This window comes from Hyperoodon ampullatus, assembly GCF_949752795.1.
Source record: "Hyperoodon ampullatus genome assembly, chromosome: 11".
NCBI lineage: Eukaryota > Metazoa > Chordata > Mammalia > Artiodactyla > Ziphiidae > Hyperoodon > Hyperoodon ampullatus.
Window position 1 is genome coordinate 17,047,502 of NC_136924.1, and position 7,176 is coordinate 17,054,677.

Genomic DNA, 7,176 nt, shown 5'->3' on the forward strand with positions numbered 1-7,176 from the left:
TGTAATGGAAGGCTCCTTTTGCTCCTTTGTCCTTTTTAATGCTGTAGCTTTTGGTACTTCACCACCAGTGTGTGGCTAGGGCCTTGTCGGTTTGCCAAGTTGTATACTGCTTTTTCCAGTGTGAAGAACTTGACTCTAATGAAGAGAGACCCTGCACATAACAGGCGCTCCCTAAACGCTGGTGATTTGAAAAGCTTATGAAAATTCTACCCTCCATGTTCATACATTTTCTTTGTCAGGTACTTTAGTCTCAATCAAAATGGATAAGGTTTTAAATGTTATGGACCTAGGGACATAGTTTTCTGGTGTGATGACAGACTGTGGTAAAAGAAATATTCTTCTTTCTCTGTTACTTTCTTTTATCAAAATCAGAGGCCAGGCATCAGAATAAACCCTATTTTTTTTTAATTAAAGCTTATCAGCACATTTCCTTCCCTGCACTGATTTAAGAAGAGCATACACAGGCATACACATGTGACCCTCAGAGGCTGCAGAAGTTTTCCTTTTGCACCATGTCTTGGATTTTACCCCCTCCTCTTCCCAATGCAAACGCTCCACTCACCCCAGCCCTCCAGCAAACATATGTAACACACCCAACCACACAAACATGCTGGGTTTTATTCCCTTGATATAAATGAACATTTTCACAGAAAAAATATACTATACTAGGCCAGAGAGTTATACTCAAGATGCTGAAATGTATTTTTATTCTAATAACACCCTAAAGCCTTTTAACTATGCAATAGTCAACTAAAGAGCCCCATTTCAATTAGCTTCACCAGAACTTTAATTATTGCCTAACACACAGTGTTACACCAAAAGAGTTAAAAATAAGTTTGTCCAACCACACATTTAGATGTTTTTACTTTATTCTACACAGTAGAGTGTTTTTCTGTCTAAGATGACAAGTTCAGTGTGAGTAGGTGGAAGGAAGAAAAACAAAGGGGACACTCATTAAGAAATGAAGGCAGGAGTTTCCTGGTGGCACAGTGGTTAAGAATCCGCCTCCCAATGCAGGGGACACGGGTTCGAGCCCTGGTCCGGGAAGATCCCACACATCGTCGAGCAACTAAGCCTGTGTGCCACAACTACCGAGCCTGAGTTCTACAGCCCGCGAGTCACAACTACTGAGCCCGTGAGCCACAACTACTGAAGCCCGCACGCCTAGAGCCCGTGCTCTGCAACAAGAGAAGCCACCACAATGAGAAGCCCACGCACAACAAAGAGTAGCCCCCACTCACTGCAACTACAGAAAGCCTGCGCGCAGCAACGAAGACCCAATGCAGCCAAAAAAAAAAAAAAAAAAAAGTGTATTTTCCCTTTTTAAATTCATTCTTTTCCCCCTTCCCCACAATCCCATCCCACCATCTTTAGTCAAATGGCCAGAATTATCTGGTTAGTATTTATCTGGACTCAACCTTGAAATGCCTGAAGTACTCATCCAATTTTTATACAGCAAAAAGAAGACCACCTAGACTGGATGGATACAGCAAGTTTCAAACTGTGTGAAAGGAGATATTACTTCTGGGGCTGCAGCATGGATGGGGTAGAATTCATGGTGAAACATATTTGAGAAAGTACGTTTCATTCATCTTTGATGAGGCAAGTGCAACCAGAGAAAGATTCATTTTTATATCCTGACACCAGGGACTTCCTGTAACTCAAGAATAGACCAAATTACCCGCCAGAACTTAAAGAGTAAGTATTCGACGATTTTTGAGTGACTGTATGATGAAGGTAATGTTACCCTTGCTTTTATCTTGTCTCATATATGAAAGGTCTGGGGCTCTAAATGATAACAAGTCTCTGTACTGTAGTCTCAGATTCTGTAAGAAATAGACATTTTGGATAACTGAATTTTCCAGTTATCTAAATGTCAGCAAGAAAACCCTCTTTGTTTTCAGGGCTTGTCTGTTAGCTTGCCTAGCTAAACATCCTAACAAAATATTGAGCATCTTGCTGTATCATACTGAACATCAGTTCTCATTTCATATTTATTGGAGATATAGAGTTTAAAGGAATCAGATTATTTTTTGTAAAAAGTTCAAGGCAGCTTATCAGCCTGTTTTATTATGATCTGCAATCCTCTCTAAGATGGAGAGGAGGAAAAAAAAATCCAGCTGGGTTTTCCAGTAATCAAAATTGTGCTAATTCCTGGGGCATACACTAACCAGAAAACTCAGTAAAAAGTGGTCAGGAAAAAACTGCCATAAACCAGGTTGGTCGACATTATAACTGTCCAAGGATGCGAAATTACAATTATGTATTTGGGGAGAAATGAGCCTAGAAGGATTTTGGAATTCACTCAATTATTTGAATGGAATGTTCTTTTCCCAGATATCTCCTAGGCTGTTTCTCTGGTCTCCTTCAAGTTTCCGCTCATATGTCACCTTATCAGTGATACCTTCCCTATTTTACTTAAAATAGAAACCTGGGGACTTCCCTGGTGGCACAGTGGTTAAGAATCCGCCTGCCAATGCAGGGGACACGGGTTCGAGCCCTGGTCTGGGAAGATCCCACATGCCGCGGAGCAACTAAGCCCGTGCGCCACAACTACCAAGCCTGCACTCTAGAGCCCAGGAGCCACAACTACTGAGCCCGTGCGCCTAGAGCCCGTGCTCCACAAGAGAAGCCACCACAATGAAAAGCACGTACACCACAACAAGAGCAGCCCCCGCTCACCACAACTAGAGAAAGCTTGCTCTGAGCAACGAAGACCCAACACAGCCAAAAATAAAAACAAACAAACAAACAAATAAATAAATAAATAGCAACAGTACCCTCTTCCCTGTATTACACCCTTTTCTGCTGGATCCCCACAATGCTGCAAGACTGGGGCAATTTTCACAGCACCAACACAGCAGCCCTGCCCCTCAGCACAAGTGCCAATTGAGATAGCATACATTTTGCTGGCCTGTTTACCTCCCACTCTAAGGGTATGATTTTCGTTTGGTTCACTGCTATAACTCCAAGTGCTTAGAACAATGCTGGGCACATAGCGGTGCTCAGTAAATATTTATGAATAAGCAGATTAACTAACTGTAGCATCTTCTAAAGCTCTAGCCTAAGAGTTCCTATCTTTAAGACCTTCTGTCTAATTGGAAAATCAGACATGAATACAAACCATCACAATACTATGGGATCAGAGAGCAGGGCACAGGGACATGATATTGGTTAGGAACTGGTGCTTGACCTCAAACAAACCTGGATTCCAGCCTCAAATTGTCCCTTGGGCAAGTCTTATAATATCGTTATACCACGATCTCTTTGAATCAGAGATGACTATAACAATCTGTCTACTCTTACAGGCCTGTATGAGGAGTCACTGAAGGGATGCAAATAGGTGCTCAGCACAGTCCTGGCACTCACAAAGTCTACAGGAAGTGCCTGCAGCATCAGGTCTGATTTTTACAGAAGCAAAGCGGGGAGTCTAAAGCTGTCTGGTGCTACAGGAAGACTTGCCAGTAAGAGGACTGAGGCAGGCAGGAAGGAAAAATCAACCTCAGCATACATACAATGAAATGCCATATTAAATTTTCCTGTGCTTAATGCATGAAACTTTTTTAAAATGAGGAATGAATCTGCTAGTAATATAAATATGTGATCAGAGAAGGGGCCTCTCCAACTGGAAATGGGTTACTGACAAGCCTCTCCACTAACCAAATATGGCTTTAACCTTCTATACATTTTGACTCATTCTTTCTAAAACAGAGTTTAGGGGGGAAAAAAATGTCTAACTAGTAGTGAAATATTAGGTAGTATTGCCCTGAGAAAGAAGTGTCTAAGCCACTTGTCACCATCACCATCATGACCCACCACTGCTTTGGCAGCAGATACTTTGCTAAGAAAAATGCACTGTCTTCCACAGGGGAAAAAAAAAACTTAATTCAGATCTGATTCCAGATCAGGTTCCAAATTAGAACACTAAATCTACAGGGAAAAAAAGGAGTAAACCCCTTTTTCAATCACTGATGAATTATCTCCTTTCCCTATCCCTCAGTAGATTCCAAACTCACTAACAGTCACTTTAGAACAAGTCTTCCCATCTATGCATTCAAGAATCTTTAAAGACAGTGACATACAGCTCTTGAGTTCAATCAATTTCACAACTAATTGTGTTGTAACTTAGGTCAATATTCTAACTGCTACTTGGCAACTGGAGTTGAGAATTTTGAGATGGAAGGAAGTACTCAAGGCTAAAACTCAGCTCTACATACAGGTTTAAGATTTGCTTGTCTCCTCTCCATATCTGCAAAGTCTACTATAGACTGACGTCATCAGGCTAAAAGAAAAAGGTGGGGACTTCCCTGGTGGCGCAGTGGTTAAGAATCCACCTGCCAATGCAGGGGACACGGGTTCGAGCCCTGGTCCGGGAAGATCCCACATGCCACGGAGCAACTAAGCCCGTGTGCCACAACTACTGAGCCTGCGCTCTAGAGCCCACAAGCCACAACAACTGAGCCTGCGTGCCACAACTACTGCAGCCCACGCTCTAGAGCCTGCGAGCCACAACTACTGAGCCCATGTGCCACAACTACCGAAGCCCACGTGCCTAGAGCCCGTGCTCTGCAACAAGAGAAGCCACGGCAATGAGGACCCCGCGCACTGCAACAAAGTGTAGCCCCCGCTCGCCACAGCTACAGAAAGCCCGCACACATCAACAAAGACATAACATGGCCAAAAATAAATAAATAAATAGGAAAGAAAAAGGTGGGGGCTAGGGAAGAATATTATGTAAATTTGGCATTATCACAACCTTTTTCAGTTGCTCAAGATTCTAAAGTTTCGGCCTAATAATAAACACCAGGCAATCCTTAGTAAGTTTGTGAGTCAGTGATAGGGATATGACTCAAATTTTACTACTCACTTTAAAAGACTAAAAAGCCATAGCAAATTGGGCAGGGATGTACTATATTAGTAACCACTAAATCATAACTAGTTGAAAGGCAACGGTCTCTTCTGGCGACAATTTGCTTCATGTTTAAAGTAACCATTACCGCATGTTTAGGAAGCAAAAATAAAGTTATAAAAGGAGAGAGAAAACAACTCATTTTGAATTTGAGGCCTGGCTCCACAACCATATTTCTTAATCAAATTTTAAGTGCCTCAAAAGGGAGTTTTCTGGGGTAGAAGAGATGTCCTATCTCTTGATCAGAGTGCGGATTACATGGGTGTGCAAAATTCACTGAACTCTATGCATTTAACTGTATAAAGTTCTTACATCAATTTAAAGGGAAAAATTCAAGTGGCTCACACCTTGAAAGTTATGTAGAGGTGGTACTTACACTCAAAATGTAAACCCAGAATGAAACTTTTTAAAAAATTCTATTTAAATAAACACTCATTTCAAAATGACAAGTGCTGCACTTCCCTGGCGGTGCAGTGGTTAAGAATCCGCCTGCCAATGCAGGGGACACCGGTTCGATCCCTGGTCCAGGAAGACCCCACATGCCACGGAGCTACTAAGCCCGTGCGCCACTACTACTGAGCCCACGCGCCTAAAGCCCGTGCTCCACAACAAGAGAAGCCACCACAATGAAAAGCTCGTGCACCGCAACGAAGAGTAGCCCCCGCTCGCCGCAACTAGAGAAAGCCCGCGCACAGGAACGAAGACCCAACACAGCCAAGAATAAATAAAATTAAGAAAAAAAAAATGACGTGCTATAACAAAAATATGTGCAAAACACTCAAGATATGTTTGAATTGTGCTGTTTCATACACCATGGAAGTACCTCTATTCCAATAACTCACACTAAAACCCAACTTGCCAGGCTAAACCTTTAAAATCATGAAAGTCATTTATGTCTGTACCAAAACAAATCATTACAACCTAGCTGTTCTGAAAAACACTCTTTTGAGGTCTATTTGGGTTCCTTTTGGACTGGATAAGGTGTTTTAACTCCCTGACATGTTCACTAGGAAGTAGAGGTACCGCTGGTTGCCCAGCCCTTATTCAAAGAGATGATATCAACATGGCCCATAAAAGTGAGGTGACTGCATGTTCTGACCAAAGCTCGTAGTCTGGGTTTAATTATTAATAGCATCCTGTTCTACTCTCAAGAGTCGCACTCTGGCTGATAAACTTAGCGATCAAATTACATGGTCACTCTACCTAAAAAACCCCTCATTCCTTAATTCCTCTCCACTCCAGACACACCCGTCTTCCTTCAATCCCTCCCATTTACCGCACACACTTCACTCTTCCCTGCCTTCCTCATTTAAACCCCTACCCATCCTTCAGATCTCAGCTCAAGTATTCCTTCCTCTGGGAAGCCTTTCTGTGGTAGTCACATCTCTCAGGACACCACTCCACCACATTCCTTTCCTAGGTCTCAGGTCCAAGTATTGCATTTGTTGGGTAATTTTCTCTCTGTCATTAGGTTCTAAGCCCCTTGAAGGCAGAGACAGTGACTACCTTTGTGTCCTCAATGCTTATAGCACAGTACATAGAGGACTCAGTAAGTATTTGTTCTATAAATGTAACAGATACAGGACAAAACACTGATCATATTTTAACCATTAGAAAGGATCCCAGGGAATCCCCTGGCGGTCCAGTGGTTAAGACTCGGCGCTTTCATTGTGGTGGCCCGGGTTCAATCCCTGGTCAGGGAAACTAAGATCCCGCAAGTCGGATGGCGAAAAAAAAAAGAAAGGATCCCAGCAGACTTAAAGGACAGGGCGATGAGGAAAATGCAAGAATCTGGGAGTTGAAGAGAGCGGACATCTATTATTTCAATATTTCATAAGAGCGTCATCTCTAACTCTATAACCATAACTACTGTCTCAAGGGATAACTGTTCTGACAACACTGGCCACCCAAAGCTTGTTTCAATTAGGTTATTCTTATTCTGACATCACAATTATTCTTACATCACAATCTTAAGCACTATAGGAACACACTGACTAATTTATAAAGCTACACAGAACTCCAAGCAGGGCCTGAACTACACAGGGGCTTTAAGATGCAAGACTTCTGAAAGGGTAAAGGAATTTTGCCTATAAGTCTCTTGAGGCCTTTTGTTTCCTATATACTATTGCAAAATAAATTAGCAAGAAGCTCTGCTGGCTGAGTGCGTACTTCATAGAGCTATGCACTTTTATACAACCTAGCACCAAGCTATTCAATGAAGACATCTTCACATAGAAAAAGGGACTTGAGTTTAAACCAAAAAGAAC